The sequence below is a fragment of the Oryctolagus cuniculus genome, chromosome 3, assembly GCF_964237555.1.
Source record: "Oryctolagus cuniculus chromosome 3, mOryCun1.1, whole genome shotgun sequence".
Classification (NCBI taxonomy): Eukaryota; Metazoa; Chordata; class Mammalia; order Lagomorpha; family Leporidae; genus Oryctolagus; species Oryctolagus cuniculus.
In genome coordinates this window covers 144,975,921-145,003,792 of record NC_091434.1, presented here as the reverse complement: position 1 = coordinate 145,003,792, position 27,872 = coordinate 144,975,921, and the positions used below count along the sequence as shown (strand labels likewise).

The following is a 27,872-nucleotide window of genomic DNA, read 5'->3' as shown; positions in this document are numbered from 1 at the left end:
GCTGCCTTCCCAGGTGATTAGCAGAGGCTGGATCAGCAGTGGAGCAGTCAGAACTCAAACTGGTGCTATAGTATGAGATGTGGGCATCCCAAGAGGTGACTTAATCTGCTAGGCCACGACTCCAGCCCCCAGCTGCTCTATTGATTGACTCATCCCTTGCAGAAAATTTACAAGGGAATCTCTTTGAGCAGCAACAGTTTCAATTTTGGCAGAACATTTGAAAAGCAATAAAGCTTTTGGCAGTAATATGGCTTTGCAAAACAATTACTGACACATATTTTAATTAGCAATTGAAAGAAATTATTTGAATTTTTTATTCTGTAGGTAAATTGAACTAAAATTAAACTAGATACATCAACATTACTGGATCATCAAAGTTTAAATTCTAATAAAGTTTCAGATGGAAGTTAAATAGCAGAGAAGAACCTCTGAAGACATTCTCCATCTCTTAATATCAGTGCTGCTACAGTCAGACTTCAAGAGGCCTCTCCTCCACTGTACAATCTTCAGATAGGAAGTAAGACAAGATTTCTAGGTTATTAGTCCTACATTATTAGTTTCAGTGTCTAAAAATTGGACTACAAGGTAGATCAAGAGAGATGGGCAGAAAATAGATTGATATATATTCATTCCTGTGTAAAATAAGAATCATTTATTCTGTTTTATACTTAAAACAACAGTGAACTGGTCACCACTCAAAACTACTATTTATATGCTGGTGTTTTCTTATTTTTAAACATTTTTATTAATATAAAGAGAACAGATTTCATATATTTCATAGATATATATAATTACCATTACTTTAATTCCTTGAAATTTGTATAACTTCTGCAATAGGTAATATGCTGGCATTTATAGAATATAGTATACATACTGGCATTCCTGAACTGTAATACATCCTAATGACCTTGTCTACTTTATAAGTCACTTTCTCATTATGTGTTTATATCAAAATCTACCACCACCCTTCTCAGTATTCCACTGCTTCACCATCACTGACAGCTTTTATCTGTTAGGAAAATCATGCATTAGGACACGTCTCATAAGAGGTATTTACCTTATAAATGGAATAAAGATCCTCTTGAGACCATCAGTCCCACCATTTTACACATTCTGGGTCCCAGGGGACATCAGCTCACCTGGCTGGGTTGGAGCCAAAGTCCCTGACAACTAACTCTCAGTTAAACTTTGTACTCTAATTTTTTCATAATGTTCGTACACATGCATTACTTATATTACAAACATGACAAAATCACATAACTATATACATTGCAAAACTGCACACATTATATACATTATAAATGCACTCATTAAATGCATATAAAAGCCAATTTTTAATTTGTCCATTCCTGTTGTTAGTTTCTTCCCTTTCTATGAAGAATACATCAAGAATACCAATGTTGGGATGGACACTTGACTCTATAGGTAGGATACTACTTGGGATACCTGCATCTGATAACAAATGTGCCTTGGTTTGACTGCCAGCTCTGCTCCCAACTCCAACTTCCTTCTAATGCACACCCTGGGAGACAGTAGGTGGTGACCCAAGTACTTGGGCCCCTGCCACACATGTGGGAGACTTAAATTGGGTTCCTGGGTCCTAGCTTCAGCCTAAAACAGCCTTAGCTTTTGTGGATATTTGGGGAACGAATCAGTAAATGGGAGACCTCTCTCTCTCTCTCTCTCCCTCTTTTTCTCTCTCTCTCTCTCACACGCACCTTCAAATAAATTTAATTAATTGCTTTTCAAAAAAAGAGAATACCAATGTTGAACAGGATTCACAAATAATTACACTGTATCTAGTTTGTCTGATGTCATCTTGCCCTAAGCTACAATCGCTGAGCAAAATCTCAGCTCTGTTAACCCACAAAGACAAGAATACTTATTCAAATAAGCTCGGCATGTCTTGAAAAATCACTCAAACATTATTAATAAGTTTAAGGATATTTGGTCAAAGAATTTAAATATGCAACCATTCAGATTGCAGGACAATGAAGCAATCATCTAATACTCTAATTCTTGGACTTTAAATTAGTCAACATCATGCTGCTGCTTAGGCTCCATTCTTCAAGCCATCAGACAAATTACAGCTTTTAGGTAATGGCATATCTCAAGGGACAGATGCCCATTAGTCTAACTCTGAATCCGATGAGTGTTCAATAAATGTTGATGACAATCCAAGCCATTGAACAGGAAGACTCGAATCTAATTATTGAATCCTGTCTCCCTTTTACTAAGTTCATAACTTGGACAAGTTACTCATTCTTTGAGCCCTCATTTCTTTATCTTCTTGATGGAATTAATGATACCACGGAAGATTTTTGCAAGGACAAATTGAGATATTGCAGGTAAAATACTTAAGACAATGGCTGACATAGAGGGAGTGCAGAATAATGTTAGCTATTCTAATTAATTCATTGATTTTTTTTCATAGACATGAAGCAATTGGCAGTCTGACACAGTCCTTGTAAGCACATCCTGGATCTGAGTTTCAGCCACTGCCCAGGTCTGTGACCTGGGCCAAGTAAGTTAACTTACCTGTGTCTGTTTCTTTATATGAAAATTATAGTGCTCACTACCTCATGGCATATTATAAGCTTTAAGTAAGTCACTATGTATAGAGTTCAAAGGACAGTACTTGGCCTGCACACAGCATATACTGTAAATTTTCTTATTATTCTGAATCTTCTGTATAGAAAAATATGTGGTCAGAAATATCCAAATCCATAGACTTATTTCAATGCAAAAAAAAATTTTTGTCAGTCATTTTCATTATCCCTTCAATCAAAGCATTTTATCTTCTTATTGTACCCAATACTATTAATCTCTCAGACAGGAAATGGAATGAAATGAGAAGACCTATAAATGACACACATCTTTTTCACAGTGTGCTGCTGAATTACAGTTTTGGCTTTTCCGAGATTGCATTGGATTCGTTGAATAACACTCCACGCCCTCCACCACTTGACTCCCACCAAGTTCTCCCGAGAAGTGTGAGTTTGCAAGCAGAAATTAATCATTAAATTACCGAAGAGTCAGATGTGGACATTTTTACTGTGCAAGCAATAGTTCTGCTGGACGCCATGCATCCAGCATCAAGGTTAACAAATCCACACAACAAAAGTTACTGTGCTCTGGGCCCCAAGTGCAGCAGGGAGCTGATGGAATACAGACTAGAACGAGAATAAGAAAAGGAAAACAGCATCCCTGAAAAGTCTGGTTTTCATCCTGCTCCTACCTTTTTCTGCCAAACTACTTTCATTTTTATTTTGTTTATCCAGTTTCGTTTGTATCTATGGATGCACGTGTGTACAAAGAGCAAATAATTATGTGAATATTTTAAAGGTAAGTTTAAAATTGAAAAAAAAAAATCACCCCACTACATAGAACATTTTGTACTTTTGGTTTACCTGTTTGCTTAGGCATATTCTGTTACAGAAGTAGTGTGAAAAATAAAAAGTATATGCAGCTTTGTCTCTTTTTTATTTTTTGATATTTATTTTATTAAAAGTAATGGAGAGAGAGTGGGAGACACCCAGAGAAAGAGACCTTACATTCACTAGTTCACTCCCCAGATGGGCACAAAGGCAGGGACTGAGAAGCCAGAAATTCCATCTGGGTCTCCCATGAGAGTAGCAGTGCCCCCAATACTTGGGCCACCTTTTGCTGCTTTCCCAGGTGAATAAGAAAGGAACTGAGTTGGAAGCAGAGCAGCCTGGACTCAAACTGCTGTTCCTATGCGATGAAGCATCCCAGGCAGTGGCTTAACTTGCTACACCACAGTGCTGGCCCCTATTCTTTTTCAAATGCTTATTCATTTTCATTTGCTCAAATGCCAGAGCAACAGAGACAGACAAACAGACAGACAAATAGAGAAAAAAAATTTCCCCCATTGATTCACTCCCCCATTTGCCTGCAACAGCCAGACTGGAGCCAGGAACCCAGAACTCCATCTGGGTTGCCATGTGGATGGCCTCTTAAGCCATTATCTGCTGCCTCCCAGGATCCATAAGAAGAAAGCTGGATCAAAAACAAAGGAACCAAAATATCCAACTGGCATTCAGATATGGAATAAGGGCATCCCACCTGGTGGCTTAACCTGCTACACCAAACACCCACCAACCCTTCATTCTCAAAGTATCAAATTTTCTTATGATATAATTCAGCAAATACAGGAATCCTGTCTTCTGACCCTGTGTAAAGCATGGATTTTTCCAGTTATTTTCTTCATTTTCTGATGAGCTATTCATGAGAAGAGAGAACTGAATATATTCAGTCTCTAACACCTTAGAGATTATCCAACCTTTCCTCTACGAGTGATGAGAACACTCAGACCTCACATTCACACTGTTTAACAGACAGACAAGGGAGAAAAAATATTGAAAGGAAGAAAATAAGACCAGCCATAAAGCAATTAGCAATTATAAATATTTCCTTTTGCCATCATAGCCCAGGCTGTCTTATCCAAGGTATTCCTCTGCTAGTTCCAAGAAATAGGATTGTTATCTTCTCTTCTAAAGGAGAAACAAAATTGATTTTTAGGATAGCTAATGAAAAGTTTCACAACCTCCTTACCTCACTTCCTAGGCATTTGTCTATCATCTGATGATCCAGTCCTCATATGGTGACATCATCACGGTTGCTTCTGATGTGTGAAGGCAGACAACTAGGTAGATCTGTGGAGCAAGAGGTGCCTGCAAGTCACAAGCTCCTGCCTCATGTGTAATTCTATCTCATTTGTCAATAAAAATGCCCCCTTTACATCTGTTTCACCCGGGACCTGAGAGGAGGCACTATAGAAATATATATATGAAGATCCTCACAGAATTTTATGGAGGTATCAAAAAACTCCCAGATTACTTCCTGTCTGTAGACGCAACCATCCCTCCCAGCTCACAAAAAGAAGTTTCTGAAGGTGCTCTCATGACAGAGACCAGGACAGGAGAAGGTGCTGGGATGCTCTCTCTTTTTCCCCCTCCCCCAACTTCCTTCTTCCTCTGAGCCGACTCATGATGGGCGTTTTGCCATGTGGGACAACCTATGCTCGTGTGTATGTGTGTGTGTGTGTGTGTTGTTCACTTTTTCGCCTCCTGAATAAAATTTATCTTACATGTGTCAGCACTAAGAATTCCTGTCTTTGTGCATAACAAGAGCTCAGGATAAAAATTAATACCTCCACAACATTTCCTTCCATAACATTTCTTTCTAGAGCAGTGTAGTAAAAGAAGCCATACTTCCACAACAATCAACAGACCATCTGTACCTGCATTACTTGCACCAGCTACAATTCCAACAAAAAAAAGAGAGAATCTGCTACATAACAATAAGTTAGCTGTGTTTGGGAACACTGTGTTGCTTGTGGACAGCACTGAATTAGTGCTAATGGGAATGAGGTCATGGCTTTAATTCTCAACAGGATTTTCTTTGTTCTGTAGCTGTTCTAGCCTTGCCTCACTGGTCAGCTTTCCAAAAGAAAAATGAAGAGCACAGGTGCCTCCAGGGCCTCCATAATGGGTGCAAAGTTGTTAGACCTGAGCTCTCTAAAGTGCCAGGATGGAGGGGCCTCAGGGCATCTCTCTGGGAGCCACAGTGACACAATCATTCCTAACAATGAGAATTCTGCAGGCTAAGGAGGTCAGAGCAGCTGCCCAGCCCAGAGAGCAGGACAGGCTTCTCAGGAGGAAATGCATCACAGCTATCAAGTGAAAAGGACCCTCCAGGGCAGCTTACCAGCTTGGCACTGGAGACGAGTCTGATCACACTCAGGAGTACATACACCTGTCACTTCTCCTTCTGTACAGGGACATCACATCAGCAGTGTCTGCTGTTTCTCGGGGTCCTCAGCACTTGGATGTTCTGCAAAGACTTCCCAGTGCCTTCTGTCCTTCTCTTTTCTTGACATTATTTTCAGAAGCTTCTGCAGTACCCAGAGAGCCTCTTCTCCACCACAAAAGAAAATAGACCACAGGCTCCACTAGAGGGAGAGCACCAAATGTCAAAGTGTTCTAAGAATATCCAGGGAGTGACTCTGCCCTGCAGATGGCCTTTCCCCTGAAATAACCGGGAATATTGATGGACCTTCTAAGTCAGTACAGTGCAGAGGGTGCAAAAAGCCTTCCTCTTTCCTCATGGTAGAGCTCCACATATGGGGAGCCCATTTGGACTCCATCCTGGTGTAAAACATTCCCCTCCTCTCTTCCTGGAGAGGGGAGGGCACAAGAGTCACTTACATTTGACTGGAAGGAGAATTTTAAATTGATAATAAAAGTAAAACTATAAATACAGTCATATACCAAGAGTAATTAATCACATCAAGGGAGATATGAGTACTTATGGTTATGGCTGGACATATTCTGGAGGAGTTTTTTGTTTGTTTGTTTGTTTTGACAGGCATAGTTAGTGAGTGAGAGAGAGACAGAGAGAAAGGTCTTCCTTTTCCATTGGTTCACCCCCCCCAATGGCTGCCACAGCTGGCGCACTGAGCCGATCCGAAGCCAGGAGCCAGGTGCTTCCTCCTGGTCTCCCATGTGGTGCAGAGCCCAAGGACCTGGGCCATCCTCCATTGCGTTCCCAGCCACAGCAGAGAACTGGACTGGACGAGGAGCAACTGGGACAGAATCCAGCGCCCCAACCGGGACTAGAACCCGGGGTACTGGCACTGTAGGTGGAGGATTAGCCAAGTGAGCCACGGCGTCAGCCAAGGAGGAGAGTTTTCACTCAGAGAAAATCATTACACTAAGACTGCACAGGAGCCCTGCCTTACCCACAGGAGGACAATGGATGCCTAAGACTGTGGAGAGCACGGAACCCTGTATACACTGTGTTTTTCCTACAGCTTCATACCTCTGACAAAGTTTCAGGTTTTCACTTAAAGAAAACATTTTACATTCTCTTATTGGCACATCTGAATTATCAGCATTCCTGCTCTTGTGATTTGGAGACATGTCTAAGTACACAAGGGTTCCTCGAGCAGATGCAGAGCAATACTATGACAGCGGGCCTGATAGCCAGGAAGACCACTCAGCGGCTAACAGGAGAGTAAGGTACACAGCACAGACATGCTGGACAAAAGGATGACTCATACGCAGAGCAAAATGGTTCTTGGTGATGTGTGAGATTCCATCACCCTACTAGAATAGCACACAATTTAAAACTTATGGATTGCTTATTTCTGGAATTTTCTATGTAATATTTTTGGACAGTAGTTGACCAGGGGGAGGTGAAACTATGGAAAGCACAACAATGAATAGAGAGTGTCTTAGTCTGTTTTGTGTTTCTATAAAAAACACACCTGAGGCTAGTTAACTTATAAAATGGAGGGTTAATTTGGCTCATGATTCTGGTGGCTGGATCCTGGCAAATGCCTCCTGAACATGTGATGTGCTCCTCTGGAACATGTGCCCATGGACCCCAGATGACTCATCACTTAACCCTTTCATTACAGGTAAAACAGTTTGAAGAGAGAAGAACTGTTATCTCTAAACCTTCACTCTCCAAATTCTTAGCCTCAGATGCTAAGTGTTAAAAAGTAAGTGCGGGCCGGCGCTGCGGCTCACTAGGCTAATCCTCCGCCTTGCGGCGCCAGCACACCAGGTTCTAGTCCCGATCGGGGCGCCGGATTCTGTCCCGGTTGCCCCTCTTCCAGGCCAGCTCTCTGCTGTGGCCAGGGAGTACAGTGGAGGATGGCCCAAATATTTGGGCCCTGCACCCCATGGGAGACCAGGAGAAGTACCTGGCTCCTGCCATCGGATCAGCGTGGTGCGCCGGCCGCGGCGGCCATTGGAGGGTGAACCAACGGCAAAGGAAGACCTTTCTCTCTGTCTCTCTCTCTCACTGTCCACTCTGCCTGTAAAAAAAAAAAAAAAAAAAAAAAAAGTAAGTGCGTGGCATGAGGTTTAAAATGCCCACCTTACGAATTTCTATGATTTCATATTTGTCAGAGTTCTCCAGAGAAACATATTCAGTACATATATAAATGTACAGTTAGTATATATATATTTAGTGTATATACACACATAATTAGTGTAGGTGTGAATTGCTAGAAACTTCCATCTTAGTACTGTTCCTACTGTATTTCATAAATTTTGGAATGTTGTTTCTATTTTCATGAGTTCTGAGGAATTTTTAAGTTTTCCTTTTGATTTCTTCATTGACCCAGTGTTCATTGATGAACATACTGTTCCATCTCCATGTATTTGTATACATATAGAGTTTTTTATTGTTAATTTCTAATTTTATTTCATTATGATCAGAAGAGATACCTATAATTTTTTTAAAAAATTTGTTTAGATTTTTTTGTGGTCTAACATATGGCCTTATCCTGATGAATTTCCAAGGGCTGATGGTAAGAATCTATACTCTGCAGCTGTCGAATGGAAGGTTCTATAAATATCTATTAGGTCCATTTGATCTATAGTGTAGTTTAATTCTGGTGTGAAATCATGATCTTGGAATGATGTCTGACGTCTCATTTTTCCTGAAACATTATTCACAATAGCCAAGATATGAAAACCTCTCAGTTTCCATAAACACATGAATAAATAAGGAAATATTAGTATAGACATACACTGGAATATAGTTCAGTCTTTAAAAGAAACAAAGGGGCATTCTACCACTCAGGATAAAATGAGTGGACCTAGAAGATATTTTGCTAAATCAGTAACAAAATAGATGCGACATGATTCCTCTTTTATGAGGCATCTAGCATCTAAATATAGACATGTGGAAGTACACAAGAGAATGGTAGTCACTAGGGCTTGTGGAAGGCTGTCACCAGGAGTTCTTCAATGGGTACAAAGTTGTAATTATATAAGATGAATAAATTCCAGAGGTGTATGTACTGTTCAACACAGTACCTATGATCAATAAGGTATCATACATTGTAAAATTTATTGAGCGTAGACTTCCTGTTAACTATTCTTGTTACAAACAGAAAAGTAACAAAATCAGAGCCAACACTGTGGCATAGTGAGGAAAGTTGCTGCCTGTGGTGTCAGCATCCTATATGCTGGTTCAGGTCCTAGCTGCTCCACTTCTGATCCAGCTCGCTGTTAATGACCTGGAAAAAGCAGCAGAAGATGGCCCATGTGCATGGGCCCCTGCCACCCATGAGGGTGGCTTGGAAGAAGCTTTTAGCTACTAGCTTTGGCCTGGCCCAATCCTGGCTGTTGTGGCCAAATGGGGAGTGAACCACCAGACAGATCTCATTTTGTCTCTCTGTCTCTCTGTGTCTCTCCTGCTGTCTCTATAACTCTGCCTTTAAAATACATAAATAAATCTTTAAAGAAAAAGAAACAAAATCAAGAGAACACAAAGAAACTTGGAAATGATGAATATATTTTTACAGTGATTATGGTTAGGAAAACACAAATTTATAAATATGTCCAAACTCACCAAATCATATATATATATATACATATATATATATATATATCATGTGCAGTTTTTGTATACAAAATACACCTCCATAAAATTGTAGAATTATTAAATTTAATTTTTATAAAGGGTTATCAGATCAAGTCAGATGTAGTTGCTTTAATTGGGAGATAATTTGTCCACAAACCATTTTTAATGATGAGTGATTGGATAGGATTTCCTTAATATACACTATACCCTGCTTCAATCTCCCACTAAGATACAATAAATCCTATACTTCTTCTAAAGCCTCTGAACATTTACTGTATTTCTAGTGTACTTTATAAGTAATAAAGTTGCTCACAATATGTGCTTGAATACTATCTTTGCTTTCTGGGTAGTTTGGGCTCATTATTTTAGCACTCTGAACCTGTGCCATAATCAGCAAAGTCGAGCTAATACTGCTTTACATGGCTGTTTTAAAAATGAGTAAGATAATGTACATACCATTAACACAGGGCTTGGCATAGCGTCAGCTCTCAATAATTGGTGGGTGCTTTACAAACTATCACCATTAACTTCATTCAGGAACTGCAGATGTCATTATTCCATATTGTAATGCTGGTTTCTCCTTTGGGGTTGTTGGTGGAGTTGATAAGGGTAGGAACATAAAGTAGGTATTTTCTTTGGTTCATGAAAGTACAATTTCTACAAGTTTGAATGGGTACAGAAAGTGGTTTCCAAGTGACCCAAAGGAATTTTCAAAGCAGGTTGCATCTGTAGAAGAATACGCCCAAGCCTTCAAAACTGTTGTAATGCCATCTTACTTTATGTTGGCTACATTCCATACCAAGAAACTAAAACATACCAACCTTGCCACGTGGTAAGGATTTAGAAAACATTTGCTAAAGGCATAGACAGTAAGCCTTGCTTACTTGTAAGCAAAACTGTATCACTACAATATGGTGCTCCATATTGTGTCTTTTCTGATCACATGTTGAGCTCTGTGACCAAATTGACTTAAAATGATCCTTAATCTGTTTTGTTCTATTTTGAGCTGCAGCTTAGTATACCCTGGAGCCGTGTAGATCTTGTCTCAAAACACAGCATTGCTATTTATTAGATGTCTCCAAACCATAATAGCATCACTAGGCATTTGTCTTTATTATTGAAGAAAGCAAAAGTAGTTGCAGAGTCTTATGAGCTTTAATACCTTCCACTTAAGAAATCTTTTCACTGGTTGGTAAAGCAAAGCACTCTTTTGACTGTGCCTGAATCACTGTTTAAATTCTGTACCTTTTACCATGTCTTTTGACCATAATAACATTTGCATTATTTATAGTCATTTGATAATGTCAAAAATGTGAACATATCTGTAAAGTACCATATTGTCATGATCAGAACTTCATTTAATCCTGTCACTTACTCTCAATATTATATTTTCTTTTTTAAGCTTTTGAGCAAAAGCTATAAGCTCTTATGAGGCCTTACTCACTTCACACTTTAGTTTCTGTTTTAAGGAATATGTTTAAGAAATAATGACAATTCATTTTTGTATTGCTGATGTGCATCAACCAAACTAATTTATTTGTCATATTTTCCCTGCTATGCTTGAATATCACTGGGGTTTTAAATATTTCATCACCACCACATTAAGAGAACTGACAAGGCTATGAGATTGGCATGTAACTAATAGTCATGGTTACAGCTATGGTCTGCCCCACCTGTCTATGTGCAACAGCCTGAGTTATCTCCAGGGGAAGAGTTGCAAAGCATACTAGTAATGTCGTGTCTCAAACACTGAGTATATAGGGATTGAAAGATATTGAGCCAACATTAATTTCCTAAAGCCAAACTTTCAAAAGCAAATATACAATAAACATGACCAACGTTCTACCCAGAAGCAACTGAAACCTATCTACTTGTGTTAAAACTATCATCTTTTTCTTCATAATAGTTAGATACTGATGAACAAAATCTATAATTTAAATAATATATGACATGATTAAGTGTTTATAAAACAAAAACAGTATCATACCTTTTGGCTATTGGAATATCCTATGTGTAAGAATATTGGTTTTAGACAACAAATGAAATGATTGATCTACTGCATTTTAATGCACACCATTATAAGTAACTTGAGATATTGCAATGGCTCAGTAATACAGTTGCCAGTGTTAACACCAACAAACTCAACAGGTCTGTACCTGTTGGGCATCTAAGGGGGATGCTGGCTTCCTTTTTTGTCAGATGCCACAGTTTTCCTTTTTCTCCAAGGCAAGAATTGCATTGGTTTTAACTTGTAGAGATGGCAGTATAGACTGGTAGGAGAAGGACGGAAGAAAGGGATAACAAAATTCTGGAAATTGTTTTGCAAGTTCTTTCATGCCTTCATTAGAACATATGTTAATATATATGGCCATCTACTAGTATCAGAAAAATCAGGAGACACCTATCAGTCAGCCAGAGTTTTTGAGTTAGAGGATGTATTGATCACTCTACATCGAATTCTATCTCTGGGTTGAACCAGCAATCACAGGAAATACATATTCAACTATCTTCTTGGAGGGTCGGGGAGAGTGGCCATTGAATACAGCCAGAGCCAGGCTTCCAAGTGAAAATGTCAATTTTAGCATGTTCCCATTTTCTTAAAAGTTATTAACTTTTAGAAACCTATTTCTCATTTGGAGTCCAATCTTCCTCTCTGAATGTTCCATCCAGTGTTCCTTAATCTTTCTCTGGAATGACTCAAAGTAGTTTTGTCCCATTTGAGACATAGCAGGGCAATATTTGAAGATTTCTACCATTGCTTTCCAAGCTTTCTGCTCTATAAAGAAGACACACAGTATAATGAATCTAAATGAGTGACTTCATGCTCTAAGGGACTGCCCCTAGTCTTATTGGCTCATCTGACATATGATCATCCATTCTAATCAGAAATTACAAAATTGTATCTTTGGCAGAGGACCCTTATGTAAGCATAACCTGGGAAGTATGTACCTTGCCTGCTCTTTTTAGCTAGCAGATTCAACTGGAGTTCACCACTCAAAAAGGTAAAGAAGCATTGACTTGTCAAAGGCTTTATTATTGATAGCTATAGATACACCATACATAGAGAAATCATCAAAAAGTTTATGGAAAATGCATACATTTCCAAAAATTCGCACCAAAATAAACAAACATCTTTTAATTATGTTTTTCTTTTCATTTTTTCAACTTTTATTTAATAAATATAAATTTCCAAATTACAACTTTTGGATTATAGCAGCTTTTCCCCCATAACCTCCCTCCCACCCGCAACCATCCCATCTCCAACTCCCTCTCCCATCCCACTCTTCATCAAGATTCATTTTCAATTATCTTTATATACAGAAGATCAACTTAGTGTATACTAAGTAAAGATTTCAACAGACTGTACCCACCCAGACACACAAAGTATAGAGTACTGTTTGAGTAGTAATACCGTTCGTAATACAACACATTAAGGACAGAGATCCTACATGGGGAGTAAGTGTACAGTGACTCCTGTCGTTGATTTAACAATTGACACTCTTATTTAGACGTCAGTAATCACCCTAGGCTCTTGTTATGAGCTGCCAAGGCTATGGAAGCCTCTTGAGTTCACCAACTCTGACCTCATTTAGACAAGGTCATAGTCAAACTGGAAGTTCTCTCCTCCCTTCAGAGAAAGGTACCTCCTTCTTTGATGGCCTGTTCTTTCCTCTGGGATCTCACTCACAGAGATTTTTTATTTAGGTTTGTTGTTGTGTTTTTTGTTTTGTTTTGTTTTTTGTGTTTTTTTTGCCAGAGTGTCTTGGCTTTCCATGGCTGTGAAACTCTCATGGGCTTTTTAGCCAGATCCAAATGCCTTAAGTACTGATTCTGAGGCCAGAGTGCTGTTTAGGACATCTGCCATTCTATGAGTCTGCTGTGTATCCTGCTTCCCATGTTGGATTGTTCTCTCATTTTTAATTCTATTGGTTATTATTAGTAGACACTAGTCTTGCTTATGTGATCCCTTTGACACTTAATCCTATCATTATGATTAATTATGAACTGAAACTGATCATTTTGACTAGTGAGATGGCATTGGTACATGCCACCTTGAAGGGATTGAATTGGAATCCCCTGGCACGTTTCTAGCTCTACCATTAGGAGTAAGTTGAGTGAGCATGTGCTGAACTGTACATCTCCTCCCTCTCTTATTCCCACTCATATTTAACAGGGATCACTTTTCAGTTTAATTATGTTTTTCCATGAGCTTTTTTGAGTTGTGTGTGTGTGTGTTTGTGATCAGTGGGCATCTTTGGCAGAGCCCCATGACAGTCACATAAATACATGAAAGACAAAGAAAAGAAAACAAATGGAAGGAGAGGGGATATGTAGGGAAGAGAAGAGGAGGGGAGGGCAGAAACTTAACTCCCATAGGTGAAAAGGGCATTATCATGCTACATCATTGCACACAGATAAGAACAGTGTGAGAAAGATTGAGTTTGTTTGTCTTGGCTTTTTGATTATGTAAACTGAAGGGGACAAACATAAGGTCCCCATGCCAATCTTTCTGTAAATACTTTTTTTGTTTGACACAAACATAGGACTTGATATGCTTAAAAGAGAAAACAATATCAGCTAACATCTGCTCCTGGCATGTGCTCCACTTGGTTCACGATACATTACCTGACCAACAGCATTTAGGCCCAAGGACGAGCTCCAGAAATCCAAACTCACTCAAGCCTGACTTGAAATTAGAAATTAGCATAATGTTTACATTATAATAAATATAATATCAAGCACTTTGCCTCGTGAGAATCAGCCCCTCATAGCCAGAGAGAGGCCCAGATATTTCCTCTAGGTCTGCCTTTCTCTATTGCCTCAGGAATAGATCTTCAATGATATGCTCCTCTCTCTTGAGTGCTTCTCTCTTAGTTTCTATTTTGTTTAGCATCCAAGTGAGTTCGATACATCCTAATACAAAGGATACCTGTCCCTCATTGTTTCCACAGTTCTCTCCTTATCTTTCACTAGTAGAAAACCATGGGTTGGGGCCAGTGCAGCAGTTAAGCCTCCACCACTGATGCCAGCATCCCATAAGAGCACTGGTTCGAGTCCAGACTGCTCCACTACCCATCCAGCTCCCCGCTAAGGTGCCTGGGAGAGCAGCAGAAGATGGCTAAGGTTCTTGGCTCTCTGCTACCCATATAGGAGACTTGGATGGAATTCCAGTCTCATGTCTTAATCTTTGCCTAGTTCTGATCAATGCGGCCATGTGAAGAATGAATCAGCAGGCGGAAGATCTGTGTGTGTGTGTGTGTGTGTGTGCCTGTGTGTCTTTCTTTCCCTCTCCCTCTCTCTGTCTCTGTAATTCTGCCTTTCAAATAAACAAATAAATCTTAAAAAAAAAGAAGAGTATATGTGCAGATAGTCTTATATTTGATTTTGTGACTGAATGTCTCTTTGTAGACTTGTTCATTTAAAGCTAGCATTCATTTAATGAACATCCATTTTGTGTAATAGACATGTCTATAAATGATTTTTTCTCACTACCAGCCAGAAAACTAAAGTTCATATTATTCTAATGTTAATTCTAAGTATCATAGTTAATAAAATAAATATATATATTTCTAAATAAATGGGCAATCCTCAAAAAATTTTTATTACTGACTTCTCAAGTGTCTACAACTATTCTTTGATTTATCTTGATGATTGTTGTAGTATTAGAGTTCTTTTCCTATTTCTTTGTCTTGCTTCTACATAAGGTTTTAAGCTAATGAAATAAAGAACCTTAAAATCTGTATGACATTTGTTTTGGAACATTCCAAAAAGATAATAATCATGTTTTTAATAATTATATTAATGAATATTTTATTATGATTTTTAAAAAGAGTTATTTATTTACCTGAAAGGCAGAGCCACCGAGAGGCAGAGCCAGAGAGAGAGAGGTCTTCCATCCATTGGTTTACTCCCCAGATGACTGCAATGGCTAGAGCTGCACCTATCCAAAGCCAGGAGCCAGGAGCTTCCTCTAGGTCTCTCATGCGAGTGCAGGGGCCCAAGGACCTGGTCCATCTTCTACTGCTCTCCCAGGCCATAACAGAGAGCTGGATCAGAAGTGGAGCAGCCGGGACTCAAACCGGTGCCCACATGGGATGCCAGCACTGCAGGCAGCAGCTTTACCCACTGCACCACAGCGCCGGCCCCTATTATGATTTTTAAGGTAATACATGCTCATGATAAGACAAAAACAAAAAAAATTAATTTAAAGGGTCTTATCTTCAAAACTCCTTTCTTTTCAAAAATATCCACTCTTAACTCTGACATTTACCATTCAGGAAATTTCAATTGAGATTGTGCGCACACACACACACACACACACACATAGACATATATAGGGGATTTTATATATATATCTGTATATCCACCATGGTCATCTGTCCTTATTAGCACAGACCTCCATTTCTCATTAACTGGTTTCTACAAAAATTAATTTATTTAACCAGTCCCCTGCAAATTATTATCTTGAGTATTTTCACTGTTTTGCTTAAACTAACACTGTAGTAAACATCTTTTCATTCTTTTAATATTTGTACAAATTTATCCATGAGATAAATTCATAGAAGTGGATTTTCTAAGCCAAATTTTTGTACACATTGAAATTTGAAAAATTCTGCTAAATTAGTATCTAAAATGGTTGAAAGAATTCACATTTCTGCCATGACTATATGAGTGTCTGTTTCCCACACTTATCAACACTGGGCAGAAGAGAGAATTATGCACTGTTTTGACATTCTTTTTCCATATATGCCACTACATTTCTTTAGCAAAGATTAAACAGCTGGAATCAATGGGCAAATACTTGGTAAGGGAATAGCCTTGATTCTCCTCTTTGTTGTTAATCTTTAAGAGAGAAAGAAAGTGAGCCAAGAGAGGAAAAAACATCCTATTGCGTTTGACTCTGCCTGGGTCAAGAAAAAAACCAAGCCCCATTGAACTAGAAACAAGATCTAACAAATAAACTTGTCTTTTGTTCCACAAATGTATTATAATACACACTCATCAAAATAATATCTGTCTTGCACAGCACTGAATTTTTCAACAGTAATAATTATCTCTGTATTTCATTTTCTCCTTTGGTAAAAGCTCATGATGCATGCTGAGTGTACATAGGAGTTTCCCAGATGGGATTGAAATTACTCATAGGCCAAGCCCTTTCATCAGGCTGCTGCTGGGTCAATTGCCCAACATAGGAAAGAACAGACTGACATGAGTTTTCAAAGAATTTGAAATTGAATTTGAGTTTACAGTCTAGTTTTGCCATTGAATACTGTAATGCAGTGAAGCTCTATCCAAAGTCCAAAGGATATCATTTATTACTTTTTTATTTTATGTCCTAACCAAAGAAAATAAATTATAAAAATACTCTGGTAGACAATATTCCCAATTAATTAAAGTAATTGATTGTCATTTAAAAAATAAAATGATGCCAACATAAACAAAATGTTTTGACTCCATAGCAAGAGAAAAGCAGAAATAAAGGAAACTTTAAAGTTCTTCACTGAAGTATGATTATTACTGTGTTTCAGCATCCTACACAAAAATGTTAAAATTACAAAATATTTCAGGTTGTTAGCAATTATTTTCTTCAAATATTTTACAATGTGTTGACTTTCTATTATTCTAGCTGCAAAGTTATTATGTTAAATTAATTACCAAATAACCATAATTTTTTATTTTTACATGCTAAAATAAATTTTCATGTATATTATTAATTCTTAAAATTTTGTTTTTAATTGCCATGTAATAATTGTATATATTTATGGAGTACAGTGTTATATCTCAATTGTTGTATATATTGTTTAAGAAGTAAATCAGGGTTCTAAGCATATCCATTACTGGAAACACTTAGGTTTCTCTGTAGAAAGAATACTCAAAATCCTGTCTTTTCACTTATTTTGAAATATGCAACATAATATTCACAACTATAATCACCCGCTGTGCATTAGAGCATCAGAGCATCAGAGCTTATTCCTTATAGAATGCTTCTTTAGAGAACATTCTAGAACATTCCTTAGAGAATGCTTCTTTAGAGATCACTCACTGGACACAAAATTAGTTTGGTTGAAGGAAAAATTTCTGATGTTCTAAAGCACAGTATGGTGATTAATTGTATATTGTTCTATAGAATCTAATTCTTAGATTCCACAAACAAGATCATTGGTAATTATCTTTCTGTACTTGGCTTATTTCACTTAACAAAAGGTCCTCCAGTCCTTTCACGTTGGTACAAGACAGGATTCCACCCTTTTTTATAGAAGACTAGTATTCTATAACATATGCATACTACATTTTCTTTACACATTTTTCCAATGATAGATATTTAAGTGGATTGTATTGCTTGACTATTGCGATGAACATAAGAGCAAAATTTCTTTTTGATACGCTTATTTCATTTCCTTTGCATCAACATCCATTAGTGAGACTAATTATAGTTCTAGTTTTAATTTTTTTAAGGAACTTCCACACTGTTGTCCATATGACTTCACTAATTTGCATTACCACCAGCAAGGTATAGTGTTCCCATTTATCCACATCTATGCCAGTATTTGTTATTTTTTGTCTTTTCAATAGCTATTCTAACTGGAATGAGGTAATCTCACACTGTAGTTTTGATTTGTATTCCTTGACAAATACTCACGTTGAGCATTTTTCATACACCTATTAGCAATGTGAATATATTCTTTTGAAAATGTCTATTCATATCTTTGGCCTATTTTTAAATTGAATTATTAGGGTTTCTGCTATTTGGTTGAATTCCTTACATATTATGGATAATAACCTCTTATCAGAAACATAGTTTGCAAATATCTTCTCCCATTCTGTAGGTTTTCTCTCCATTCTGTAGATTGTTTCCTTTTGGGGGCAGAAACTTCTCAGTTTGAAGTAAGCCCATTTTCTACTTTTTTTTATTGCTTATGCTTTTGAGTTCTTGACCAAAAAGGCCTAGCCCAATGTCATGAAGCAAGTCTTCTATGTTTTCTTTTATTAGGTTTATAGTTTTGGGCTGTATACAAGAATAGAAACCATCTTAAAGGCCGGCTAATCCTCCACCTAGCGTCGACGGCACACCGGTTCTAGTCCCGGTTGGGGCGCCGAATTCTGTCCCAGTTGCCCCTCTTCCAGGCCAGCTCTCTGCTGTGGCCAGGGAGTGCAGTGGAGGATGGCACAAGTGCTTGGGCCTTGCACCCCATGGGAGACCAGGAGAAGCACCTGGCTCCTGGCTTCGGATCAGCGCGGTGTGCCGGCCGCAGCGCGCCAGCCGTGGCGGTCATTGGAGGGTGAACCAACGGCAAAAAAGGAAGACCTTTCTCTTTGTCTCTCTGTCTCGCTCTCTCACTATCCACTCTGCCTGTCAAAAAAAAAAAAAAAAAAAAGAAACTATCTTAAATTGATTTTCATATATGGTAAGAGATAGGGGTCTGTTTTTATTCTCTGCACATGAATAACCAGTTTTACCAACACCATTTATTGAAACAACCGTCCTTTTTTCAAATATGTGTTTTGACATATTTGTTGAAAATCAGTTGATTTTTAACTGTATCACTTCAATTTTGAAAAAATAATCATGGGATAATGTGGATAAAATTCAGGTTGTTTTTCACATACTGGTAAAAACAAAAGCAAAAGCAGAGAAATCTTTTCAAGTACAATTTAACAAAATTCATAGTAAATTTGGCCAAATTATTATTTAATTAAAACCAATTTTTTGTTTTGAAGAATTTTTAAACTATGTATTTGTTTGTTTATTCATTTGTTTGAGAGTGAGAGAGAGTGTGTGTATGTGTGCTTCCATTTAGTTCCATGCTCTAAATGCCTGCAATGGCCAGGACTGGATTGGGAGCCAAAAGTCTCCCATGTGGGTGACTCCCAATTACTTGAGTCATCACTATTGCTCCCCAGGTCTGTATTAGCAGGAAGCTGAAGTCTGGAACAAGCCGCTTATCAAACCCAGATATTCCAATGTGGGATGGAATATCCTAACCAGCAACTTTTGGGGAAAAAACTATTTATTTATTTATTTGAAAGGAAGAGAAAGCATGCATGTGCACACATACACACAAACACACACACAAACACATCAGAGAGAGGGAGAGAGATGGACAGAGACAGAGAAAGAGGCAAGGAGAGAGAGATCCCCATCTACTGGTTCACTCCCCAAATGTCTGCAACTGCCAGAACTGGGGCAGGATGAAGCCAGGAACACAATCTGGATCTCTCACATGAGTGGCAGGGACTCAATTACTTAAGCCACCACCTGCTGCCTCCCACTGTGTGTTAGCAAGAAGCTGGAATTGGGAGCAGAGCCACAACTTGAACCCAGGCATACTGAGATGGGTTGCAGGTGTTTCCCCCCAAAGTGTTAATATAATAATGTTACTATGACAAATGCCCACCCTGTAACTGGTGTCTTAATTGCTAGCCTAAACACCAGTCCCTGAAGATTCTTGTACTAAATGAAACTCACTAGCTTATCCAAGATTAACAGTTAAACTTGCATAATTATATAATCTCCTAAATCCTTAGGTTGTATTCACAGAGATCCACAAAATCTCAAATAAGCCTGTCTTTCAAGTTATATTTCTCATTTCTGCCTACACCTGACAGACACTGCCGACGGCTTCCTGATCTCCATTTCTCCCCTGTACTTGGTACACATTGTCTGAGTACTTTGTCATCTGGTGTAATTGTGGCATTTTCTAGTCCTTTTTGCAAGTGGACATGGCCATGTGGCTGAATTCTGGTCACTGAGACCTTAGAGAGCATAGTGTAGATTGCCCAGGAGAGCTGTTTGGAAAAAAAAAAAAAAAAAAAAAAAACAGCTGCACAGGGGCTGGCACTGTGGGGTAGTGGGCTAAGCCTCTGCCTGCGGCACTAGTATCCTATATGGGTGCTGGTTTGAGTTCAGCTGCTCCTCTTCTGATCCAGTTCTCTGCTGTGGCCTTGGAAAGCAGTAGAGAATGGCCCAAGTGCTTGGGCCCCTGCACTCACGTGGGACACCAGGATAGGGATCCTGGCTTCTGGCCCAGTGCTGGCCATTTTGTTTATCTGGGGAGTGAACTAGTAGATGGAAGATTCTCTCTCTCTCTTTCTCTCTCTCTCTCTCTCTCTCTCTCTCTTTCTCTCTTTAACTCTTTCAAATAAATAAATAAACCTTTTTTTGAGGGAAGCAATGCAATCTCTGGAGCTCTAGCAACCAGGTTACACCATGAGGTGTATCTACCGCTAGAAATCCTACATGCAGAACAGGAACAGGAAGAAATCATGGTCCCTGATGATTCCGTGGGACATTAATTCTATCCATAATTTCAATCAGATTCTATCACAGCTTTTAAACTTCTTTCACCTGGGGGCATAAATTGTTTTGCACTGAAACTTCTACATTTGAGTCTCCAAAATTTATAAACAAACCTTTAAGCTCCTCATACTCTTTTTTTCAGAGCCTTTGTCAGGTTTGCCTTCCTCTAGACAATCCTTGTGCTATCTTCTTGTATTCCCTGCCACGCTGGCCCGAGTGAGCTCTGAACACCTAATAGGTCCATCAGCCTTGTTCACACACTCCCTTGCATTATTAGTTATTTTTTAATGTGCACATTTTAGTTGTTCAACCAGACTATAAATAATCTAAGGACAGGTGAAAAATCTATTTATTCTTGGTATTCCTCAGGGCAAAATTCAACACTCTGTAATAAATATTTGATTAATGTGTGAATGAGTAACTATTTCTTTGTTAACTGATGGAGTGTCCTATAGTTAGTAAATGTTGATTTCAGGCAATTCCTCTTTGAGTTTCTGCTTGTAATTTACCTTAGGTAATGTATGGATAAAGTTGTTCTCATCTAAGATACTCTTTTCAGTTTATTCAGATAAAATATTTGTGTCAATTACACAGAAGCCTGGAATAGAGTAATATGATCTCTATCTTTACAATCTTGCAGATGAAAAGTGAAGACTGACATTTAACAAATAATGGCAATAAAGGATACAGAGTATTTTGTTGTATGGAGTACAGGGAACAGTGTGAACAGAGAGCTGGGGAAACACCCTGAATGAAGGTGAGAAAAAAAAATCTCCTTGAAGACATGATCCTTAAGCCGGAATTTAATAGTTAATGTTTCTTTTTTTGTTTGTTTGTTTACTTATTTGACAAGCACAGTTAGGCAGTGAGAGAGACAGAGAGAAAGGTCTTCCTTCCATTGGTTCACCCCCCCAAATGGCCACTATGGCCAGCGCTGTGCCGATCTGAAGCCAGGAGCCAGGTGCTTCCTCCTGGTCTCCCACACAGGTGCAGGCGCCCAATAAACTGGGCCACAGCAGAGAGCTGGACTAGAAGAGGAGCAGTCGGGACTAGAACCCGGAGCCCATATGGGATGCCCGCGCCGCAGGTGGAGGATTCACCAAGTGAGCCACGGCGCCATCCCAATAGTTAATGTTTCTAGCATTTTGGCCCAGTTCTGGGGTGCTGTGACATCAGGTGCCACAGAGCTTGTATGGCTTCAGAAATCCAGGAGTCACAAGCATTTTAGGGGCAATGTGTATTATGCTGAGTAAGAAGCGAAGAAGAAAGAAAAGACTCCAATGGGATCCATGAGGGGCTAATAGGAAGTGTTTTAGATTAAGGAGAAGAGGGGAGGAACAGAAGAAAAGAGAAGGAGAAGAAAAACAACAAGAGAAAGGGAGAGAGAGAAGAGGAAAGGAGCACAGAAAAAGGTGGCTGAGTCGTGAGGCTCTTCTACAACAGTCCTGGTACAAGTCAACCTGAGACAGGTGAACTCTGAGAACATTTAATCTCTCCCAGGGCTTTGTCTAGATTTATTCATAGATTACTAACTGAGATACGACTGACATATAATCACTTGGTCACATGTAAATATACCATTTGATTAATTTTGACACATTATACATAGGAAACCATCACCACAATTAAGTGAATGAACTACATCAGGAGGTCCTCAAAAAGCTCAAGGGGAATGTGTATTTTGAAAAAGTTGTGCCCAGATTTCAAGAATTGTTTTCACCAACAAAGGTTTCTTTAATTCCGTTTTTCCACAAGTTTTAAAAATTGCCTTCATTTATCACTCCCCAATGTTTCTTAATGCCCCTTGGTACTTCCTCACCCATGTTCCCAGGTAACCAATAATTTACTTTCTGTAGATTCATTTGTATTTTCTAGAATATCATGTAACTAGAACCATACTGTTCATACTTATCTATGAAAAAAATCATAATTTTTTCTTGGAATAATTATCCTGAGCTTAATCCTATTGTTGCAGGTGTCAGTAGTTCACTTATTTCTACTGCCATGTAGTACCTATATACACTCAGAAGTTCTTTTTGGAAATAAAATTATCTATGTAGATATATATATTGCACAGAGACACACATATGTATGTGTAAACCAAGTGAAAATGAATGAGCCAGTAAATTACATCTAGCATTGAAATAACATATATCAGGCCTTAAAAACTCATGGAAGATGATCATTATGAACAAATTATGCAGAGCTTTCAACTTTTTACACCAAAATAGACATATTTTAATTCCGTTTATCCTTGGATTTTGGAAGTGCTCTCGTACTTGGCAAGAAGGGAGTGCTGCGGCAGTAAAAGCTGCCACGTCCCATTGCCTTGACCTGGCCTCCGTCTCCTCGTGTTCCAATGGCTGCTCGTGGATAGTTGCCTACCACTCACATCATTAGCTATTAATGACTTGTTTAAAATTTCCTGTTGTTCAATCCACACAGCCTTCTAGAGATCCATTTTAAGCTCCTGTTAAAGACTACACAGGAAAAAGATTTACTATTTATGGAGCAACCTTGAACATATTCTCTGGCAGGCATCTTCAAAGGCAAGTGTTGCATCAGCTGTGGTCTCACAATTTCAGTGTTTCATCTCACTAACTAGTCTAGAGGATGGCTTCTCAACAGGCAATGATAAGCACTGATAAGCAGCATGGGTGAAGGCTATTCCAATCATTGTCATGGAAAATCAGAAGAAAGAACTGAGAGAGCAGCCTGTTTGCTCACTAAAGGAAAAAACAACCTGAAGTGACATCAATAATATAGTCACCCAAAGGGAATATATTAATTTAGGTTGTTTTACAATCATTTCCTGCCTAAGATAAAAATTTAAGGGTCAAGCAAAGTTTATTAGAAAAGGAATTTTCAAATTGGCTGTACATCACAATAATATAGTCTATATAATTACCTCTCTGTATAATGGAATTTAAAAATCCTTAAAGTGACCTGAGTGGATAAAGACATATGACATTGACTAATTTGCCCAAGGTTTTCATTATTAAAATTAAGAGGCCCCAGGCCTGAATTACATGGTTTTATGACTCAAGTTTAAATTCTAGTTTCCATGTTTATGTAAAATAACAGGTAAATGAAAAGCACATAGAAAAATCTTAGTTCTATTCACGCCTTTAATGTTACAGTTGTTGCTGTTTGGTGTATATCGTCCTGCCTGACATTCCTCTAGCTATGATTCCATTTTGCAGTCCTCTCTTTTTAGTCCTGACTATGTAAATCAAAGAAAAATACATTAATCTAATTCCTGAATTATTTCTATTTCCTTTTTATCAAGATCCTGATATCAAAACATTTCAGTGCTACTCATATCATCTGGCCATGTAGATGAGTAAACAAACCAAATGCACATTTCCAAAAAGTTACACCAAATGCACATTTCTAAAAAAATAACATCCATAGAAAACCCGAAATTGCATTCTGAGAGTGTTCTCAAGAGCAGCAATCTATCATGAGTACAAGAGGACATTCAGTCCAACTTCTCAGTAAAAGCTCACTCTTAAGAAAAAGGGGGTGTGGGGGTTCAGTGCTGTGGCATAGCAGGTAAAGCTGTCACCTGCAGTGCCGGCGTCCCATATGGGTATCGGTTTGAGTTCCAGCTGCTTCACTTCTGATCTCTGCTATGGCCTGGGAAAGCAGTAGAAGATGGCCCAAGTCCTCAGGCCCCTGCACCCATGTAGGAAACCTGGAAGAAGCTCCTGGCTCTGGCTTCGGATTGGCACAGCTCTGGCCATTGCGGCCATATCGGGAGTGAACCAGCGGATGAAAGACCTCTCTCTCTCTCTCTCTGCCTCTCCTTCTCTCTCTTCAAATAAATAAATAAATCTTAAAAAAAGAAAAAAGAAGAGTTAATTTCTTTCTTTTTTTTTTTTTTTTTTTTTTTTTTTTTTGACAAGCAGAGTGGACAGTGAGAGAGAGAGAGAAAGAAAGGTCTTCCTTTTCCGTTGGTTCACTCCCGAATGGCCGCTGCGGCAGGCGCAGTGTGCTGATCCGAAGCCAGGAGCCAGGTGCTTCTCCTGGTCTCCCATGCGGGTGCAGGGCCCAAGGACCTGGGCCATCCTCCACTGCACTCCTGGGCCACAGCAGAGAGCTGGCCTGGAAGAGGGGCAACCGGGACAGAATCCGTCACCCCGACCGGGACTAGAATCCGGGGTGCTGGCGCTGCTGGCGGAGGATTAGCCTATTGAGCCGTGGCACTGGCCAAAGAGTTAATTTCAAAGAAATACATTTGACCTGCTTTCTGAGTCTTTGTTGTCACAGTGTCAGAATTAAGAAAATGTGTTTCTATTTCCACATGAAAATTATAGAATATAAAATCTAAGATCAAACAGAATTTGGTTAACTAGCTATTGAATCATGGAAGTCAGCATAGGAGCTCAAACAAAACATTAAGAACTATAGGAGCTAAAGGATGTTGTTCAATATTATGAAATTATATGTCTTGGGATGGTTAAAGTGGATATGCATTGAATCTGTTTTGAAAGGTGAGTGTATTAGACCTTAGGACCAAGCTCTGATCCCTAAAATCTTTCTAAATGAAAATGCTACAAAATAAGTATCTTTTATTACTTTAATAATTAAACCTTTTTTGTAATATTGACCAAGAACAATTGATGTAGTACAGAAAGTCATTTAAAAGGAATCAGCATGTTCTAGAAAAAAAGGCTATGTTCTGCTCCTTTTCAATCAAAAATACATTTTTACTAGCAATAACATCTATTGAGTTACAAAAATCTGTTATGCATACCAATTTGTGGTTGAGTATCTGTACATGTTTAGTCTAACCCTAAAATAAAGTTTTGCAAGTGTGTTTTCTTAAAGGAAGAGCAAGTTTTCTGTTTGGAGTAACACTCTGTAAGTAATTCATAAATATTTGTTGTAAAACTGACTCATGAAGAAACTAATTCAGATGAAATGATGAAAATCTAAATTAACCTTTCAGAGATTTAGGTCAGGAGTGAACAAACTGATAAACTATAGAGATTGGTTGGAAGGAACGCTGAAGGTCTAGGCACTAGTAACAAGGTGGATAAAGAGGATGAAACATACAAAGGGTCAGCCCAGGATCAGAAGGATGTGAGGACAATTTCATCTCATCAGGGATGTAGGTTTCTGGCAGAGAAATTGGGGGTGTCTGCCCTCCGAGGGATCAAGACGTGGCAAGCAATGTCTATGCACAACTTCCATGTCTGTCTTCCACCCCTTGCCCTGTCTGATTTGGTACCATATGTTTACCTAACAATTTTGTTGTGCCTAATTTGTTGTTCTCATGATTATACATGCATAAAAGTAGATAATTGAAACTTTTATGATTAAAACTTACTGAAGATCCCCCCTTAATTTCATCTTGGGTGATCAGTAAGAACTATTTGTCTCTACTTCTTGGGTTAGAAAGAGCATTTGTTTACAGGTCGCTCAATTGCCTGGGAAACTCTCTTGCCTAGACCTCAAGAACATGAACAAGGAACTTCCTGCTTTCTGCCTATGGGGTTGCACAATCCTTGACTTTTCTTTCTCGGACTCTACTCTGCAGAGTAGATCTCTAAAGCTCAGATATCTTCCTTGAATTATTGAATACTTCATCACATTCATGCCCTCATAATATCTGTAAAACCATCCAATGATTTTTCTCCAAAAGCTTCCTTTCTAGTCTACAGTTGCCTTAATTGACCTGAGCCTCACACGCACTGGTCATGTTATTTCTAGACTGATAGAAGTGTAAACATTTATGTACTCTATTTAGAAACTGTTTGAACACTGCTTTAAATCTAGCCAGATATCTTCTTGATATGTCAACCCCCTTCAAAACTTGACACACACCCAGATCTGCCCTCTTTCCACATGATTCCTCTCCTCTGATGCTGGAGGTTCTCTCTATCTCTATCTCTATCTCTATCTCTATCTCTATCTCTCCCCCCTCTCTTCCCCACCCCCTCTGCAACTGCCTTCCTAATACATAAATAAATCTTAAAAAAAAATATGTACAACCCCTTTATGTTCAGCTGCCTTTGTGGTATTCAGGCATTTTTTCATGGATACATAGATGTTAATGGTTTAAACAAATATAAGTTGGAAAAACTAAACAAACTATTTTCCTGAAAAAAATAAAATTATGGGGCTGGCATTGTGGTAAAGCAAGTTAAGCCCTTACCTGGGACACTGGATTCTATATTGCAGCACCAGTTGAATCCCAGCTGCTTAGCTTCCAATCCAGCACTCTGTTGATGCACCTGGTAAGGCAGGGGAGGATGGCCCAAGTGCTTGCGTTGCTGCCACCTATGTGGGAAACCAGGATGGAGTTTCTCACTTCTGACTTTAGCCTGGCCCAAGTGCCAACAATCGTGTCCAATGGGGAATGAACCAGTGGATGGAAGTTCTCTTTCTGTCTCTGCCTCTTGGTCACTCTGCCTTTCAAATAAATAAAATAATTCTTCAAAAATAAATACATAAAATTATGAATGGTAATTTATTGAGATATTTACTTAACATATGGAGATACGGTAGACTAATAACAACTTCCAAAAAAACCACAAATATTTTTCTATACTAACTTTTCAAGAAATTTGTATCTATTTATAACCATAAAATGCATACATAAAACTTTTAAAATTCCCAATATTAACTTGCAATAAAACTGTGAATTAGCTGTATCTTTGCATTTTATGAACAAGTTTAATAAAATTAAATAACTACTAAAGATTTCACTGTACTATGACTTTTATCTATTAGATTCAGATGTCTTAGTTCTGAATTTATGATTGCAAAAACATAAAAATATGCACTAATGTATATGATGCTTTATTTAGTTATCATGTAGTTGTCATAACTTTCTTTGGCAAAATAATGACTTCTGATACATTTCCTTCTTTATAAGTTCCTGAGAAGTCATTAGATAGAGAATATTTTGCATTTTAGTGGTAAGGAATTAGCTTTATTTTGTTGTTGTTGTTGTTGTTTGTTTGTTTTCTGTTTGTTTTTTAAGGGAAAGGGTTTATTGGGGAATAACCTACAGACCGGAGTGAAGGGGTAGCGAAGGAAAAAAAGAGAAGGAGACTGTAAGAGAGAGAGACAGAGGAGGGAGAAGAGAGATGAGAGGAGGAGAGAAGCTGAGAGAGAGCAGGAGAGAAGGGCCAAGAGAGCACGTGTTCAGGAACAG

At 38.6% G+C, this 27,872-nt stretch overlaps 1 long non-coding RNA gene across 5 annotated transcripts in view; it reads right to left on the bottom strand.

Annotated features, from left to right (window-relative positions):
• LOC127491650 (uncharacterized) overlaps window positions 1-27,872 on the bottom strand; it is a 62,409-nt gene that overhangs the window by 2,988 nt on the left and 31,549 nt on the right. For 3 of the 5 annotated variants that reach the window (XR_011387406.1, XR_011387409.1, XR_011387405.1), the window contains exons 2-4: window positions 9,862-10,131; window positions 5,731-5,974; window positions 4,576-4,676 (exon numbers count right to left, since the gene is read on the bottom strand). This is a non-coding gene — a long non-coding RNA (uncharacterized lncRNA). Of the gene's footprint in view, window positions 1-4,575; window positions 4,677-5,730; window positions 5,975-9,861; window positions 10,132-26,867; window positions 26,993-27,872 lie in introns of all 5 variants that reach the window. The other 2 variants (XR_011387407.1, XR_011387408.1) reach the window with 2 other exon arrangements.